At 49.8% G+C, this 19,821-nt stretch overlaps 1 pseudogene; it reads left to right on the top strand.

Moving 5' to 3' along the window:
• Positions 1-10,432: 10,432 nt before the first annotated feature.
• LOC717280 (protein O-mannosyl-transferase TMTC4 pseudogene) lies at positions 10,433-19,181 on the top strand (annotated as a pseudogene).
• The last annotated feature ends 640 nt before the right edge of the window (positions 19,182-19,821 follow it).

Raw genomic sequence — 19,821 nt, 5'->3', positions numbered from 1 at the left:
TTTAAACTGTATAATTTCAACACTTTGGGAAGCTGAGGCAGGGAGGATCCCTGGAACTCAGGAGTTCTATGAGACCCCATCTGTACAAAAAATAAAAATAAAAAATTAGCTGAGCGTGATGGCCTGGGCCTGTAATCCCTGCTACTTGGGAGGCTGAGGCAGGAGAATCGCTTGAATCTGGAAGGCAGAGGTTACAGTGAGCCGAGATCGTACTCCAGCCTGGGTGACAGGGTGGAACTCCATCAAAAAAAAAAAAAAAAAAAAGACACTCTTCTGTGTGTTTTTTTTTTCCTGAAACTTTTAAATTTTAGCTTCTATGTTTAAGTGTAAATTCTATTTTATGTAACTTTTTTGTTATATATATAGCCACATTTCAATTGTCATATGTTACAAAATAACCACTCCAATTGATTTTTCAACCTGCACTTTTTGCCTTTACCCACACACAGCCAGTCCAAAGAATACATATTTATATAACTTTTTTGTTTTGGTGTGAGGTCGGGATTAATGTTAATTTCTTTCCCCTATGGTTGTTTCTGAACCATTTGTTGCAAAGACTTTCCTTTCCATGTTGAATTGTTTTGGTGCCTTTGGTGAAAATCAAATAACTGTGTATTTGTGGGCCCAAATTATGTTTTTGTTCATTTTTGCTTTTCAATCAAAAATTTCAAATAGGCCAGACATGGTGGCTCACTCTTGTGATCCCAACACTTTGGGTGCCCAAAGCAGGCAGATCACTTGAGCTCACAAGTTGAAGACCAGCCTGGGCAGTATAGCAAAACCCATCTCTACAAAACATAAAAAATTGGATGGGCATGGTAGTGTGCACCTGTGGTCCCAGATACTCGGGTTACCTGGGAGGCTGATGTGGGAGGATCACTTGAGACTGGGAGGCGGAGATTGCAGTGAGCCAAGATGGTGCCACTGCACTCCAGCCTGGGTGACAGAGTGAGACCCTGTCACAAAAAAACAAACAAACAAAATATAAAAATAAAATAAACCGCCATAACAAAGAGACCTCAAATACCATAGCTTAAATTAGAAATTAAATAAAAGTTATTTATCCCTTAAAAAAATTCAAATAGGCCAGGCATAGTGGCCGCCCTGTGAAATCCCAGTGCTTTGGTAGGCTGAGGCTGGAGAATCACTTGAGGCCAGGAGTTGGAGACCAGCCTGGGCAACATAGCAAGACCCCATCTCTACAAGAAAAGGAAAAAAAGTTAGCTGGGCATGCTGATACATGCTTGTAGTCCCAGCCAGTTGGGAGGCAGAGGCAGAAGGATTGCTTAAGCCCAGGAGTCTAAGGCTGCAGTGAGCTATAATCGCACCACTGCCCTGCAACCTGGGTGACAGAGTGAGGCCATGTCTCCAAAATAAATAAATAAATAAATAAATAAATAAATAAATAAATAAATGTTTAAAAAGATTTTTAATATACCAGTCACATGGATGTTAGTATAATGAGCAACTATAAACCACCAATATTTCACAATCAGTAAAATCTTGTGAATTTAGCTTTACATGTATATTTTTTGCTGAAATGTTTAAAAATAAATATAATCATTATATAATTTCATCCCTAAATATTTCAGTATAGCATCTTTAAAAATGATATAGGCAGGGTGCCTTGGCTTACACCTGTAATCCCAGCACTTTGGAAGGCTGAGGTGGGCAGATCACTTGAGGTCAGGAGTTGTAGACCAGCCTGGCCAATGTGGTGAAACCCTGTCTCTACTAAAAATACAAAAGTTAGCCACGTGTGGTGGCACACGCTGGAATCCCAGCTACTTGGGAGGCTGAGACAGGAGGATCACTTAAACCTGGGAGGTAGAGGTTGCAGTGAGCTGAGATCATGCCACTGTACTCCAGCCTGGGGACAGAGTGAGACTCCATCTCAAAAATAATAATAATAATAATAATAATAATAATAATAATAATAAGATACCTTTTCCTACACGGCCACATTTCAATTATCATATGTTACAAAATAACCACTCCAATTGATTTTTTAACCTGCACTTTTTGCCTTTACCCACACACAGCCAGTCCAAAGAATACAGAGTACAGTGCAACCACTGGAAAGAAGAGAGTTGCAGAGTCAGAGAGTAGCTCAGAGACACAGCATAGCTAAGTGAACGTGGACGTTCACTTGAACACAAACACATAGAAACCAATTAGTTGGCTGATTTTCTTGAATACAGGCGAATGTAGGGTTTATAAAAGAAAAAGAGGAGAAAGGAGAGAAGCACCACAGCCCATCTTGAAACAGGGAGTCTTTTTTCTCCTGTGGGTAAGTTGCTTGGCTAGAGTTTGTCACAAGTTTATGTCTGGGGACTGCCCAGAATGGGCTGGTTGAGCTCATTGGGAAACGATTTAATTGTTTATAATTTCCCCAAAAATACTTAACTCTGCAGTGCTTGCAAAGTGAAGGTTGTGTCTGCACCATTTTTTATCATTATAATTATTCACAAATTAACATAACCTTTTGATTTTCGCTCAAGTGTACAACCAAAGCTACAGACAGAATTCAGCAGTTTCTTTTATTTCTCAAACACAAAGCAATTTCCAGTTGTTTAAGGGTGGCAATATAGTTTGTATTTATGTCCTCATCAAAATGCATGTTGAAATGTAATTCCCAATATTGGAGGTGGGGCCTGGTGGGAGGTTATTGGATCATGAGGATGGATTTCTGATGGATGGTTTAGCACCGTGGCCTTGGTGCTGTCCTCCCAATTATGAGTTCTCCCCGATATGGTTTTTAAAAGTGTGTGGCACCTCCCCTCTTGCTCTCTCTTGCTCCCACTTTCACCATGTGATGTGCCTGCTCCCTCTTTGTCTTTTGCCGTGATTGGAAACTTCCTGAATCCTCGCCAGAAGCAGATGCTGGCGGAATGCTTCCTGCACAGGCTGCAGAGCCATGAGCCAATGAAGCCTCTTTTCTTATCAATTACCCAAGCCTCAGGTATTTCTTTATAGCGATGCAAGAACAGCCTAGCACAGGGAGTATTCAGAAATACAAATTAGTTTAGCATATTGATCTTGTACCTTGCAACCTTGCTAAAGTCACCACACACACACATAATATGCGCTCTAGTAGCTCTTTGTAGATTCCATTGGAATCTGTTAGCTCTAGTATTATTAGTTCTAGTAGCTCTTCATAGATTCCATTGGATTTTCTCCATAGATATCATGTCCTTGTGAATAATGACAGTTTTACTTCTTTCTAACCTAGATGCCTTTAATTTCTTTTTCTCACTTATCGCACCGGCTAGAACCTCTAGTGCTATGTTGACTGGAAGTGGCGAGAGTCAGCATCCCTGGCTGGCTCCTGATCTTGGGGAAAAGCGCCCTGTGTTTCACCATTGAGTGTGATGTTAGCTGTAGGATTTTCATTAACGCCCCTTATTGGGTTGAGAAAGTTCATTGCTGTTTCTTGTTACCTGGGAGCTTTTATCACGGATGGATATTCGATTTTGTCAAATGCTGCTTTGCGACTACTGGGATGATCCTATGGCTTTTCTTAGTTTCTTAATATAGTGAATGTCATTGATAGGTTTTTCAAATGTTGGACTGACCTTGATCAGTAACTGAGATCACGTACGTCATGTGTTTGTTTCTTTTTTCGGTGCCTGCGTCTCCCCTGGGGTGGAGGGCAGGGAGCTTGCTTGATTTGGTCCCGCTGTGCCCCTGGAATGCTGGCGAGAGTGCTGCTCAGTGCCAGCTCCAGGCAGAGCCGGGGCAACGCCTTTATCAGCTGATGAGTGACTCCGGAGGGACAGAGGGACAGGACGCAGCGCAGCGCTCGCCACAGTCGCAGGTGGCCTCCGTGCTTCTAAAGCCATGAGCGTTTGCAGTTCCCACCTTTGTCAGTTCCCTGAAGCCTCAACAGAGTGGACCTGAACTATGACACCTCCTCCAGTTCCCTCCCGCCTCCTGAGCCTCAGTCTGACTCTCCTCCTCCTCTACCTTTCTTTTGTTTATTTTATTTATTTATTTATTTATTTATTTATTTATTTATTGAGACAGAGTCTCACTCTGTTGCCCAGGCTGGAGTGCAGTGGTGCCATCTGGGCTCACTGCAAGCTCTGCCTCCTGGGTTTATGCCATTCTCCTGCCTCAGCCTCCCGAGTAGCTGGGACTACAGGCACCTGCCACCACGCCCAGCTAATTTTTTTGTATTTTTAGTAGAGACGGGGTTTCACCGTGTTAGCCAGGATGGTCTCCATCTCCTGACGTCATGATCCACCCACCTTGGCCTCCCAAAGTGCTGGGATTACAGGCATGAGCCATCGCACGTGGCCTACCTTTCTTAAATGTTGGAATTCCACAGACACGGGCCTGACCTCTGTTCTCATGTGCGCTCTCTCCGTGGGCGGCATCGTCCACCACCATGGCTGCAAAGACTATCCGTGTCTCTCCCTGTTATCCCTAGCTCCCGTCTCTCACTTGACCTCCTCCCTCCCTTCATCCCTCCCTACCTTCCTTCTTTATTTCTTCCTTTCCCTCACATATTATTTGTCTGTATGTGTGGTGAGAACACTTAAAATCTACTCTCTTAGCAATTTTCAAGAATACAGTATTTTTATTATACTCACCATGTTGCACAACAGATCTCTCTTGAATCTTTTCTTCCTGTCTAACTGAAATTCTGTATCCTGACCATCTTCCTTTATCCACCCCTCCCCACCACCCAGCCTCTGGCAACCACCATTCTATTCTCTGCTTCTGTGAGTTACACTTTTTAGTCTTCACATAAGAGTGGGGTCATGCGGTATGTCACTTAACACGTCCCCCAGGCTCGTCCGTGTTGTCACTAGTGACAGGACTATCTTCTTTTTAAGGCTGGGTGGTGCTCTGTTGTGCACATCCCCTACATTGTCTCCACCCACTCCTTCTCTGATGGCTGCTTGCTTTGCTCGCCTATCTGGGCTATTGTGAATAGTGCTGCAGTCAACACGGCAGCACAGACATCATATCCTCGGCAAACCGAGGATATGATATGGATACTTCCTCTGTCATCTCCACTCCAATTTCTCCAGGCCCTGAAGCTCCAGCTCCATGCCCGAACTCATGGCCTCCCATTCCTCAAGCAGCTTCCCCCAAATGTCCCCTCCCTCAGAAATGGTGCCAGCGCATCCCTGCTGTTCAACCCCCATGCCCACCATAAACCCCAGACAGTTCCGCTGCCGCCGTCTCCTCTGTCTACCCTCTCGTCAGGTCTCCCATGCCCCCTTATGCTTCCACATTGGGCATGAAAACTTCCTTTTCTTTTTTCTCTTTCTTTCTTTTCCTTTGAGACAGGGTCTTACTCTGTCTCACAGGCTGGAGTGCAGTCATGCAATCACAGCTCAGTGCAGCACCAACCTGCTGGACTTAAGCAATCCTCCCACCTCAGCCTCTGGAGTAGCTGTGCCTGGGGACAAAGATTCCTGGCCTCAGCGCACTCTCGGATTCATGGGGAGACAGAACTGAGACTGAGAGCTGGTTCCTCTCCCTCTCTCATGAGGACACAGTGAGACGGCAGCTGGGCATAAATCAGGAAGGGGATCCCTACCAAGAACTCCACTGTGCTGCACCCCGATCTAGACTTCCAGCCTGAAAAACTGTGAGAAATCAGTGTTCATTGTTTCAGCCGCCCAGCGCATGGTATCGTGTTATAGCAACCTGGACCAAGACAGGGGAGACAGACACTGATCTGGAGCCTGCACTCCACCCCGGGGAGGGGAAGATGCCTGTGGACCTGGACAGAGGGTCAGGACAGAGGCAGCGCCTGGGCTGCGGTGACCCTTGCTTGCCGCTTCTGCTCAGGGGCAGTGGGACAGGATTGCAGAAGGTTCCAGAATGCATGTTGGGCGAGCGGTAGTCCCTGCAGAGTTTGGGGTAACATGCACAGAGGAAGAAATGGTGGAAAAGCAGTAACAGGATGGCTTTAGGGCAGGGAGCTGTTGGAAAGTGGCAGACAGTGGGCAGTGGCACGAGATGGTCCAGCGAGGCGCCCCCTGACATGGGAGTGCCATCATGCACTGCACAGCGACCTTCCAGGCAAGGAGGGACACATGCGAGACAGTGGTCCATGATCATGACGGAGCTGAACAACTCCTATGGCCTCGTGATGTCATAGCCGTACTGTCGTAGAACAGACGTCACTTGGAGTGACGGGCTATGCCACCCAGCCTAGGGGTGCAGGAAGTACACCGTCTAGGCTGGTGTGAGGGCACTCTGTGATGTTCACGCCAGGAACCACCTAACGACCATTTCTCGGACTCGGACTGCATCCTTGTTAAGAGGCCCATGACTGTATGCCTTGGGAAGCCACACGTGACTACTGTCCCGTCCTGCACTGACTGCCCAGCGAGTGCTCAGAATGCATTAGATATGGGGTGGACAGAGGAGGAGGACAGCACCGGCGCTCAGACAGCAACAGCCTTTGGAATCACCATTTCCTGAACCAAGGGACCTCCCCAGCCACCCACACCAAAGCCTAAAATCTCATAACTCCTCTCTCTAAGGCTTGGGTCTGCAGGCTTTCTCTGCAAGGGCCACGTACAGAAACTTTTCGGTTTTGTCGGAAGGACCCACATCTGCCCTTTTAGTGCCAAAGCCGGCAAAGGTGACACATAACGAGAGGGAGAGGCTGTGTGCCGACGGAACTTCACTCACAGACGCCAACATTTGAATTTAATCTAATTTTCACATGTCATGAAATATTATTCTTTTAATCTTTTTAAGCGGTAAAAAGTGTAAAAAATGTTCTTAGCTCACTGGGCAGTAGAAAAATAGCTTGTAAGCTGGATTTGGCTGGAGGGTAGTTTGCTGACCAAGGGAAAGGGGAAAAAACCAAACTTGCTCCAACCCACCTCTCCCTCCAGTCCCATGCAGTCCCACTTTCCTTTTTTTTTTTTTGTAACCACACCATTATCCCTACCATTAATTTTTCTCACTTTTGACTTGGTTTTCTATTACATAGGTCACCGTTCTCTCAGTTCCCAAACACATTTGGGTCTCTTTGTGGGTTCTGTGGATTCAGTTCCACTCCATTGATCTTCGTGGTTCTTCCTGCCCCAGAACCAAAGTCTTTGTGCAGATTTCTTTGTACCGGGATTTTCAGAAGACTTTCCTAGCCCTGGAAGGCTGGTTTAAAAGAAAGGTTTCTTTCCTCTCTGGTTCCTCCCAAACTGCCCTCTAGAAGGTGAACCCCTTGTGTTCCCACAAGCAGGGTGCTAGGCCCCCAGTTTCTTGCCCTTGGTGGGTTCTATAAATCATTGCAACGTTGGCAATTGGCTAAGCAAGAAATGTCTTACTATTGTTTTAATTGAGTATATTTCTTATACATCCACTTACTTTGTTCTGTGAATCGCCTGTTCATATCTTTTGCTATTTTCCCCCATGCAGGTTTTAATGGTTTAACCAATTTTTAGGAGTTCTTTACCTGTATTTAATATGTAAATATAAATATTTACTTATTCCAGACATTTGTTATATTTTATATGTAATGTGTATATTATCTCCTAATCATTATATGTGTTGCAAATATTTTCACTGAGGTTGTCCCTTAATTTTTTTTTGAGATAGGGTCTCGCTCTGTCACCCAGGCTGGAGTGCACTGGTGTGATCTGTGCTCACTGCAACCTCTGTCTCCCAGGTTCAAGAGATTCTCCTGCCTCAGCCTCCTGAGTAGCTGGGACTACAGGTGCCCACCACCACGCCCAGCTAATTTTTGTATTTTTAGTAGAGACAGGTTTCGCCATATTCGCTGTCTGGTCTTGAACTCCTGACCTCAGGTGATCTGCCCACCTTGGCCTCCCAAAGTGCTGGGATTACAGGTGTGAGCCACTGCGCCTGGACGTCCCTTAATTTTTAACAGTGATAAAGTTAAACTGTAACACCTGGTTTGTCACTGTCTTCTGCCCTTGGCTGTAAGCTTATGACCTGCTGCTCACCTGTCTGCTCACCACTGCACCCCGAGAGCCTGTCTGTCCTTCCTCGTGGCTGCCACAAAAGCCACAGGCTGTGACCAAGGTTTAGATGGGCCACTTGGTGCAATTTCACAGGAATGTCAAGTGATGGACAAGACCATGCAGGGAACCCGGCAGGGGCAGCAGATCCTTCATTCCTTCCTTAGGATTCCTGGGGTGTTGATTCTGGGGCATCACTGCTGTGCCTGCCTCCATGGGTGTCTGTAGGAGCTCCACCTCCTTTCTGTCTGTTTCTGAAGCTGCAGCCCACCCTTCTGAGAGGACACAGCCTCTTCAGTGCTCTGGACAAGTCTATGGGACCTCATTGAGTAAGGTGGGGTTGGGGTTTATTATTAGAGATGGGGTCTTGCTGATTGCCCATGCTGTACCCTAACTCCTGGGCTCAAGCAATAGCTGGGAGTACAGGAACGTGCCACCCCACCCCACTGGCTTGTTTGCACTTCATTTTGAACAACTGATCATTAATGAGTAACAGATAAGGGATGACAAAAGCAGGAACATAGAATACTTCCAGAAGCTTAGGAACCATCGATGCCCTCCAGCCAAAGACCACCAAGGACGTACAGGCAGTTGGTCAAGTTGGGATTATTGCTTATTGCAGTGCAGGAGAACACACACTTCAGGGAATTGTGGGTGTCTCCCGGGAACGGGGTCTTAGAAGGTATTAATAGGATTTGGTCTTTAGCTGGGGATTTGAGGGCAATGTCTGAGTTTGCTTTAAACTGGATGCTGTTAGAAAGTGAGGGGGGTTCCATGACTGGGTGTCTTGATAAAAGATACCTAATCTATGAGAAGGGAAGACTAGAGGGAAGAATAAGCTGTAACTGACAAAGAAGAAACAGCCACTGGTTTTGGCTGGGAGTGTTTGGTGCTTTGTGGGTGGTGCAGTGAACTTCTCACATCTGTGCTTAGACGAAGTGATGAAGTGGCCTGGCTTGGTCTCCTTTCATCTTTGTCTCCAAGTAGCTCTGTTTGGGGCTGGCGTTCTGTGGGGCTGCTTATGTCCAGCAGGAGAACAGTATGGTGCGGCTGTGAGTGCCACGCCAGCTTCCCAATGTCAGGGCTGCTCTTTAAAAACTTATTTTTGGGTCGGGCGCTGTGGCTCACGCCTGTAATCCCAGCACTTTGGGAGGCTGAGACGGGCGGATCACGAGGTCAGGAGATTGAGACCATCCTGGCTAACACGGTGAAACCCTGTCTCTACTAAAAAATACAAAAAACTAGCCGGGCGTGGTGGCGGGCGCCTGTAGTCCCAGCTACTTGGGAGACTGAGGCAGGAAAGTGGCGTAAACCCAGAAGGCGGAGCTTGCAGTGAGCTGAGATCTGGCCATTGCACTCCAGCCTGGGCGACAGAGCGAGACTCCGTCTCAAAAAAAAAAAAAAAAAGCTTATTTTTTTCAGAAGTTGTTGTGGCCCCTGGTGGATCCCTGTGACCTTGTGTCCTGGCTTTCCTAGTACAGCCTCAATGTAAAATGTTTTCCTTTTGTTCCATTGGCCAGAATGAATGTGCTGGCATTTGGATCTGAAAATTTACATCCTACAGAAAAAAATCCTGGTGCTTGTTAATGCTAGCTGCTCCTTATTTAAGCACCTGCTATATGCCAGGCATTCACAGTGAACTTCCAAACTCTAATCTTAACTAAAACCCCAGGCGGCAGGCTTCATTATCCTTGTGCCCACGATAGAGGCATTTAACTTGCCCTCAGTCACACAGCCAAGAGGTGACTCAAATCCATGTGGGATTCAAGTGCAGGTGTCCTGACGCCAAAACTCAACTGCCTTCCACCAGCTACATGATCTCTTCTGATTTGAGACCCAAAGACTTCATTGTAGGCTGACATTTTGCAAGTTTCTCAACTGCCAGATGGGGTCATCCCTCTCCCAGAAGGCCCGATCTGGGTGGAGCACTGGGTGTCTCCTGAGCCCATAGGAGGAGGCTGATTTGAGGGGCGGTTTGTAGCCCTGAGGCCCTCCAGACCCTGGGAGACAGGCTTGCCCTGGAGGAAGCCGCCCTTTCCCAAGCGCTCAGTAGCCCACCCAGTTCCGCACACTCCTTCCCAGTCTCCATGTGCTTGGCCCTCAATCTAGACCTAGAAAGAAGATTCTAGATCAGCTCATTTGCAGATGAGGAAACCAGGCAGGGTACGAAGTGGGAGGGTCCCACCAGACAGACACTCAGGTACTAGTGCCCCTCACCCCCACGCACCCCTTGTGGCCACGGCCACCTGTCTCTGCGGGACAGTGTCCCTACTTAACCCCAGCTGTCCTGAATGACTGTTCCCTGGGCCGGCAGGTGCTAACTCCTAGACTCTTCATGGTCATTGCATGGTAGGTTCTGTTGTCTGTTTCCTGGTGAAGACACCGAGGCTCCTAGGGTGTGCTGGGGCTGACCCGGACGCATGCTCAGGTCTGGCTCTGACACAATGGGAACCTCACGCAGACAACGCCCCAGCGCCATGACTTGCGTGACGCCCCCTGGAAGCTCACGCCGACTCTCAGGTTGGGCTCGCTGGGCTCCCAGCAGATGCCTCTGAAGTGGAGACTTGGTTTTTTCATTTTGTTTGTTTGTGTTTTTTGGAAGCATGTTGCTCTGTCATCCACATTGGAATGCAGTGGCTCGATCACAGCTCACTGCAGCCTTCTCCTCCTAGACTCAAGCAATCCTCCCACCTCAGCCTTCCCAGTAGCTGAGGCTATAGGTGCACACCACCACGCCATGCTAATTTTTTTCTCTGTGTGTGTGTGTGTTTTTTTTTTCCTGTTGTTGTTGTTTCGTAAATAAGGGGTTTTGTCATGTTGTGCAGGCTGGTCTTGAACTCCTGGGCTCAAGCGATCCACCTGCCTTGGCCCTCCAAAGTTGTGGGATTACAGGCGTGAGCCATCGCGTCGGCCTGGAAGCAGAGCTTTATGCAGGAAGTTTTTGGGGGAGTGCTCTTGGGATCACATCCTCGAGGGAGGGAGGGAGGTGTGACTGGGCAGAGGGAGGAGCTGAGCGGCCAGACGGTTACCACTGAGGCCTCAGCCCACCCCAGGGGCTCTGGGAGGAGCCTGCAGGAACGTGAGGCTGAGGTGGGAGGGCCTGGCCTCTGTGCCCCGTTCCAATCAGTCTTTGGGTTCTGGCTGCTTCCAGGGAGGAGGCGTGGCCCTGGGTGAGGCATTTCCCTTCCTCAGGGCAGTGGCTACTGAGGATCTGCACGGGGCACCACAGCACCCACCCTGCTATGGTCACCAAAGACCCGCACAAGGACCTTCCCCCTTGTTTCCCGGGTGGGTCTTGAACCCCTGGCCTCAAGGGATCCTCTGGCCTGGACCTTCCAAATTGCTGGGATTACAGGCATGAGCTACCGCGCCTGGCCTGAGATTTTAAGTGTCTTAACACACTCTCAGCCAGGTGCGTGAGTCATGCCTGTAACCTCAGCACTTTGGGAGGCTGAGGCAAGTGGATCACTTGAGTCCAGGAGTTCAAGACCCACCTGGGCAACATGGGGAGACCCCGGTCTCTACAAAAAAAATACAAAAATTATCCAAGTGTGGTGGCAAGCACCTGTGGTCTCAGCTACTGGGGAGGCTGAGGCAGGAGAATTGCTTGAGCCCAGGAGGTCCAGGCTGTGGTGAGCGGAGATCGCACCACTGCACTCCAGCCTCAGGACAGCCCACTGCAGTAGGGAGGGGGCTGTTGCAGTAGGAGGCCCACTCCTCTGACAGCAAGAACCTCTATCCCAGGCTACAGAGAGGCCTTCACATTTGCAGGGAGGAGTCAGCACAGCTAGAAAGACTGGGGCAGGTGGGGTGGGATGAGCAGTGACAGATGGGACAGTGGATGGGGGAGTGTTCTCTCCTGAAATTGAGATTCTGAGGAGGGGCTATTAGGGGGATTTCTGTGCTGCTCAAGGTGGGCCAAGGTCACAGCCTGTGGGGAACCAGGAAGCCCGACTAAAGTACGGACAAGTCAACAGGTTGTTCAGTATTGAACAACAGGTTCAACAGGTTATCCAGATTGTTCAGTATGGACAAACAGTTCAGCTAGTCACTCATGAGTTGAGGATCAGGAATTTGGAGGGTCTGGATCTGGCCTCATCGTTGGTCAACAGGGGTTCACCGTGGGCCTTATCCACGTGGCAGGGCAAAGGCCTACAGGAAGGTGGGGCATTTCTTCTATTTTTAATAATTTCAACTTTTATTTCAGATTCAAGGGGTATATGTGCAGATTTGTCACCTGGGTATACCGTGTGGTGCTGAGGCTTGGTACTCCCTCACCCAGGTACTGAGCATAGCACCCCGTTTAGTTACACAACCCTCCCCTCTCCCTTCCTCCCTCCCACCTAGTAGTCCCCAGCAGCCCTTGTTGCCATCTTTATGTGCATGACTACCCAGTGTTTAGCTCCCACCTACAAGTGAGAACATGCAGTATTTGATTTTCTGTTCCTTCATTAACTCACTTAGAATGATGGCCTCCAGCTATACCCATGTTGCTGCAAAGGACGTGATTGTGTTCTTTTCTATGTTGTGTCGTATTCCATGGTGTATATGTGCCACACTTTCTTTATGCAATCCACCATGGATGAGCACCATGGCTTTGCTATCGTGAATAGCACTGCGATGAAAACACAAGTGCCATGTGTCTTTTTGGTAAAACAATTATTTCTTTTGGATGTAAACCCAGTAATGAGATTACTGGGTCAAAGGGTAGTTCTAAGTTCCTAGAAAAATTTCCAAACTGCTTTAGCGGGTGGAGGATTTCTTAACAGTCGCCGTTTCCCAGGAGCTCAAGGCTCAGGTGGACGTTTACTATTGTCAGCATCACACCTTATGTATCCATTCCCCACAGATGGACATTGGGGAAGTTTCCAGTTTGGACTGCTATGCGATAGAACAGTGCTGCTGCCTCAGCCTCCCCAGTAGCTGAGACCACAGGTGCTTGCCACCACACTTGGATAATTTTTGTATTTTTTGTAGAGATGGGTGTCTCCCCATGTTGCCCAGGTGGGTCTTGAACTCCTGGGCTCAAGTGATCCACTTGCCTCAGTCTCCCAAAGTGCTGGGATTACAGGCATGACTCACACACCTGGCTGAGAGTGTGTTAAGATACTTAAAATCTCAGGCCAGGTGCGATGGCTCATGCCTGTAATCCCAGCAATTTGGAAGGTCCAGGCCAGAGGATCCCTCGAGGCCAGGAGTTCAAGGGAAACAAGGGGAAACCCTAGTACTCTACAAAAAGTAAAGTAAAAAAAAAAACCTTAGCCACAGCTGCAGTGAGCTATGATCGTTACACTGCACTCCAGCCTGAGCGACAGAGAAGAACCTGTCTCAAAAAATAAATAAATAAATAAATAAATAAATAAATAAATAAATAAAAAACACCTATCTCTGGGGTCCATCCTCAGAGTCTGTTTGCTGGGTCTGGGCTGGGGTCCAGGGATTTTCATTTCTAACAAGTTCCCAGGAGATGCTGCTGCTGCTGCATGCAGAACCTCAGCCACAGGGGAAGGTAGCTTTCTGTGACTTGCTGTTTACTACTTATTAAAATTCACTGAGACATTGGATGATAAGGTGTAGCCTTGTGTGGTGGAGATCCAAATGATTCTCGTTGTGTATAAAAGATAGCCCAGAAGCTACAGGTTTATTGCCTTGGGATTTATTAACCTGTTTTGTATCAAACTTAGCAGTTATATCCATCCTTCTTCCTCCCTGAGTGCGTAACCCCACTTCTCCAATTCCCTGTGACTCAGACTCACCATCCTGACAATTCCCTCATCAATCAGCTATATGCTTTTGATGTGTTTGTTGTACATGTACATGACATATTGATGAGATACATGGTTTGTATATGTGTTGTTAATGTTTCAAAGATTATGCTTTCATGGCAGAAACATCTATATATATATACTCCAAGAAATGTGTGGTTGTTCCTTACATCACTGTACTGTAGAAAACCTAGAAGGAAACAATCAGATGTGATCACTAGGAGTGTGGTTACACAGCACATGGTCCATCCACTTTATACACTCAAAAATAGTGAAGTGTGGGCCTCTAGGCCTGGCAGAGGGCAGAAGCTGGCAAATCTGTTCCCACACCCAAAAGTATAAAATAGGACACAATTGTCAAGAGCAGTCATTTCAGAGCTCTCAAAATTGACCAAAAGCAAATCATCAAATGGATGATAGCTCATAATATATACTCATAATAATGTGAGTATATATTCATAATATACGCTCATATACTCATAATAAAAAGCTGCCAGAACTCTAGTTAGAACAGCAGGACTTTGCAGCCTTCTTGCCTGGAGCTGCTGCCATTCTGACACCCCGCCTTGATGTCCTAGGCTGGGCCGGCCTTGAAAACCAGTAGCCTCACCAGTAGCCTCACCCACAAAGGGGCTGATCTAATTTGGAATTGGGGAAAAAACTCAGACCTGCCGATTAGACGGGATTGTTCCCTTGATTTTGGACCCCTTCATGGGTGGGAACTGGAGAGGCTCCTGTCACTAAGCCTGCTGGGCAGGGCAAGGTGGAGGACACTGCATCTATGAACAAATTTAAAAAACAGCCATGTGTGGTGCCTCCCACCTGTGGTCCCAGCTACTCGGGAGGCTGAGGTGGGAAGAACATTGAGCCCACGAGTTTAAAGTTGCAGTGAACTGTGAGTCCACCCCTGAATTCCAGCCTGGGCAACAGAGTGGGGCCTTCTCTCAAAAAAAAAGTTGCATTGTGTGAATATACTGATATAAAACGTAGAAAGAAATTATTTAGGCAGATAGTAAGGGCAAAAGAGTTCTCGGCAGAATTTCCCTTCCAACAAAAAGCAGCCTCCAAAATCATTTCTTTTCTGACAAAGAGCAGCCTGAAAAACGGAGCTTGAAACCGAGAGAAGCCAGCCGGAAGCTTGCACCAGGGAACGCTGGCAGCCCTGCCAATAGAAAAGGGCCAGACGTGTCCCACACGGAGGCTCCATCTTCCCTTTTTTCGTTACCACACGTACAGTAATAAAGAAATGGGCAACATACTGTTCTTGTTATCTTTCCTTGGCTACTGTAAAGCATTTAGAGAAAGTCACAGGGAGGGAGCACGTTCTTCCACCTTCTGGGGGCTGCTATCCTTCCGGGAGCAGTGGCCCTGCGGTGCAAAGAGCGAGGGATCACCGTGCTGGGTTTGAACGCGGGATTTGACATCTTGGTGGTGGGCGAATTCAGTGTTCTGGAAATTGTCCAGAAGGGACAAGTCATTAGAGAACTCGGAGCTCAGGAATGGGGCCTCCTCTTCAGAGTGACCCTTGCTCACCTGCCGAGGGGCTGGGATGCTCTACGTGCCCGGGAGGGTCATAGGCACGGCCGCCGGCCTTCCCCGAGGTGGACAACGCGGCCTCCTTTGCTGACAGCCTGCGGGGGGGGGGCCGTAAACTACAATTACTGCTGTTCACTGAACGCCCGGCAGGCTGTGTCCCTGGCGACTGTGTTTTGATGGGTCCGTGGGCTGCCTCCCCCTCACCAAGTCCTCAGCGACTGGAGGGTAATTGCACCTGCTACGGAACCAGCGCTCCGGCTCTGCCTCGTCGGCCTAACATGCCTCGCCCTGGGCTCTGAACGCGGCCACAAGCGAAGGATCCTCACTCTGGGCCTGGGATTTCTCGTCATCCCGTTTCTCTCCGCAAGGAACCTGCTCTTCCGAGTGGGCTTCATGGTTTGGTCACGGAGCGAGTCCTGTCCCTCCCCAGCGCCGGGCGCCGCGTGCTGCTGACGTTGGGATTCGGAGCCCTGAGCAAATGCACCGAGGAAGAGACTCACGGATGCTGCGGTGCTGGGAATCTGGGCGAGGTGCTGGGAATCTGGGCGAGGTGCTGGGAATCTGAGCGAGGTGCTGGGAATCTGAGCGAGGTGCTGGGAATCTGGGCGACGTGCTGGGAACCTGGGCGACGTGCTGGGAATCTGGGCGACGTGCTGGGGATCTGAGCGAGGTGCTGGGAATCTGGGCGAGGTGCTGGGAATCTGAGCGAGGTGCTGGGAATCTGAGCGAGGTGTTGGGAATCTGGGCGAGGTGCTGGGAATCTGGGCGAGGTGCTGGGAATCTGAGCGAGGTGCTGGGGATCTGGGCGAGGTGCTGGGAATCTGAGCGAGGTGCTGGGAATCTGGGCGAGGTGCTGGGAATCTGAGCGAGGTGCTGGGAATCTGAGCGAGGTGTTGGGAATCTGGGCGAGGTGCTGGGAAGGTGCTGGGAATCTGGGCGAGGTGCTGGGAATCTGGGCGAGGTGCTGGGAATCTGAGCGAGGTGCTGGGAATCTGGGCGAGGTGCTGGGAATCTGGGCGAGGTGCTGGGAATCTGAGCGAGGTGCTGGGAATCTGGGCGAGGTGCTGGGAATCTGGGCGAGGTGCTGGGAATCTGGGCGAGGTGCTGGGAATCTGAGCGAGGTGCTGGGAATCTGGGCGAGGTGCTGGGAATCTGGGCGAGGTGCTGGGAATCTGGGCGAGGTGCTGGGAATCTGAGCGAGGTGCTGGGAATCTGGGCGAGGTGCTGGGAATCTGGGCGAGGTGCTGGGAATCTGAGCGAGGTGCTGGGAATCTGGGCGAGGTGCTGGGAATCTGAGCGAGGTGCTGGGAATCTGGGCGAGGTGCTGGGGATCTGAGCGAGGTGCTGGGAATCTGAGCGAGGTGCTGGGGATCTGAGCGAGGTGCTGGGAATCTGGGCGACGTGCTGGGAATCTGAGCGAGGTGCTGGGAATCTGAGCGAGGTGCTGGGGATCTGAGCGACGTGCTGGGAATCAGGGCGACGTGCTGGGAATCTGAGCGAGGTGCTGGGGATCTGAGCGAGGTGCTGGGGATCTGAGCGAGGTGCTGGGAATCTGGGCGAGGTGCTGGGAATCTGGGCAACGTGCTGGGAACCTGGGCGACGTGCTGGGGATCTGAGCGAGGTGCTGGGAATCTGAGCGAGGTGCTGGGGATCTGAGCGAGGTGCTGGGAATCTGGGCGAGGTGCTGGGAATCTGGGCGAGGTGCTGGGAATCTGGGCGAGGTGCTGGGAATCTGGGCGAGGTGCTGGGAATCTGGGCGAGGTGCTGGGAATCTGAGCGAGGTGCTGGGAATCTGAGCGAGGTGCTGGGAATCTGGGCGAGGTGCTGGGGATCTGAGCGAGGTGCTGGGAATCTGAGCGAGGTGCTGGGGATCTGAGCGAGGTGCTGGGAATCTGGGCGACGTGCTGGGAATCTGAGCGAGGTGCTGGGAATCTGAGCGAGGTGCTGGGAATCTGAGCGAGGTGCTGGGGATCTGAGCGAGGTGCTGGGGATCTGAGCGACGTGCTGGGAATCAGGGCGACGTGCTGGGAATCTGAGCGAGGTGCTGGGGATCTGGGCGAGGTGCTGGGAATCTGAGCGAGGTGCTGGGAATCTGGGCGAGGTGCTGGGAATCTGAGCGAGGTGCTGGGAATCTGAGCGAGGTGTTGGGAATCTGGGCGAGGTGCTGGGAAGGTGCTGGGAATCTGGGCGAGGTGCTGGGAATCTGGGCGAGGTGCTGGGAATCTGAGCGAGGTGCTGGGAATCTGGGCGAGGTGCTGGGAATCTGGGCGAGGTGCTGGGAATCTGAGCGAGGTGCTGGGAATCTGGGCGAGGTGCTGGGAATCTGGGCGAGGTGCTGGGAATCTGGGCGAGGTGCTGGGAATCTGAGCGAGGTGCTGGGAATCTGGGCGAGGTGCTGGGAATCTGGGCGAGGTGCTGGGAATCTGGGCGAGGTGCTGGGAATCTGAGCGAGGTGCTGGGAATCTGGGCGAGGTGCTGGGAATCTGGGCGACGTGCTGGGAATCTGAGCGAGGTGCTGGGAATCTGGGCGACGTGCTGGGAATCTGGGCGAGGTGCTGGGAATCTGGGCAACGTGCTGGGAACCTGGGCGACGTGCTGGGGATCTGAGCGAGGTGCTGGGAATCTGAGCGAGGTGCTGGGGATCTGAGCGAGGTGCTGGGAATCTGGGCGACGTGCTGGGAATCTGAGCGAGGTGCTGGGAATCTGGGCGACGTGCTGGGGATCTGAGCGAGGTGCTGGGAATCTGAGCGAGGTGCTGGGAATCTGAGCGACGTGCTGGGAATCTGAGCGAGGTGCTGGGAATCTGAGCGAGGTGCTGGGAATCTGGGCGAGGTGCTGGGAATCTGGGCGAGGTGCTGGGAATCTGAGCGAGGTGCTGGGAATCTGGGCGAGGTGCTGGGGATCTGAGCGAGGTGCTGGGAATCTGGGCGAAGTGCTGGGAACCTGGGCGACGTGCTGGGGATCTGAGCGAGGTGCTGGGAATCTGGGCGACGTGCTGGGAATCTGAGCGAGGTGCTGGGAATCTGAGCGAGGTGCTGGGAATCTGCGCGACGTGCTGGGGATCTGAGCGAGGTGCTGGGAATCTGAGCGACGTGCTGGGAATCTGAGCGAGGTGCTGGGGTGCAGGGGCCAGGGGCGGAGGGGGAGCGGCTGTGCAGAGGCCCGGTCTGCGTCCTCAGTTCCCCACAACACTGGCAACAACCTGGCTGAGAAAGGCAACCAGACAGCAGCCAGCAGGTGCCACCAGGAAGCGGTAAGATGAATTCCCAAGTATGTTCGTGCCGTGAATAATCTTGGAAATAGCTTAAAAGAAAGGCACGAGCTACAGGAAGCTGAGGAGCTGCCGTCTTTGGCTGTTCAAACACTGCCAGACTTTGCCGCTGCGTGGACGGATCCAGGCATCCTGCAGAACAGCCTGAGCGAAGTTACCGGAGGGTGATTAAACACAGAAGGAAACACCCAGATTGTCACCACAGCCTCGGGCTCTGTACGCTGATCTCAGTCGCCACGTGGATGCCTTGAATGCGAGGAGAGGAGCTGACACCAGAGCACAGCCTGGCCTGGAGCACGTGATGACACTGCTCGAAAATACAGGTAATTTAGCTCAAGCTGAAGCAGTTGGAAGACAGGCACTGGAATGAACAGCTAATGATCCCTCTGTCATGTTCTCATTGGCAAAGGTGCTGGGGAAATCCCAGAAATACAAGGAATCTGAAGCTTTGTTCCTCGAGGCAATGAAAGCAAATCCAGATTCTGCAGGTTACCGTGGAAACGTGGCTGTGCCTTATCATGCTGGGGACACCTAGACTTGGCCAAGAAACACTGTGAAATCTCATTGCAGCTTGACCCCAGGACACTAGGAACTAAGGAGAACTACGGTCTGCTAAGAAGAAAGCTAGAACAAAGGCAGAAGAAAGACGTCTGATCCTTTTTCCTTCATGTTTTGAGTTTGAGTGTGTGTGTGCATGAGGCATATCGTTAATAGTATGTGGTTACATTTAACCATTTAAAAGTCTTAGACAAGTTATTTTATTGATTTTTTTCTATGAAAACAAAGACATGCAAAAAGATTATGGCACTAGCAATATACTCTTGAATGCTTGATATGATTTTTCATTGAAATTGTATTTTTTCAGACAACTCAAGTGTAATTCTAAAATTCCAAAATTGTCTTTTTTAATTAAACAGAAAAAGAGAAAAAATTATCTTGAGCAACTTTTAGTAGAATTGAACGTACATTTGGGATCTGAGCCTTGTCAGGTATGGACTAGCACTATTAAACTTCAATTATGACCAAGAAAGGATAGACTGACTCCTACACTTTGTATAAATATTGAACGTGTCTGTATGTTAGCATTTTTATCTAATGACAAAGCAAATGAAGATTCTTGTTTTTTTATCTCTTTTTTTTAAAAAAACAATATACTGTGAACTTCGTTTGTAAGGAAATATTTATTCGTATTTTTATGTTTGGAATGGGACAAATAATCGAATGAGGAATGGAAATTTTAACATGTAGCACATCTATTTGCTTTTCCCCATAGGAAGAAATTGACTCTTGCAGT

Source organism: Macaca mulatta, chromosome 6, assembly GCF_049350105.2.
Source record: "Macaca mulatta isolate MMU2019108-1 chromosome 6, T2T-MMU8v2.0, whole genome shotgun sequence".
In the NCBI taxonomy this organism is placed as follows: domain Eukaryota; kingdom Metazoa; phylum Chordata; class Mammalia; order Primates; family Cercopithecidae; genus Macaca; species Macaca mulatta.
The sequence above is the reverse complement of the archived record's forward strand: the minus strand, read 5'-3'. Positions and strand labels throughout refer to the sequence as shown.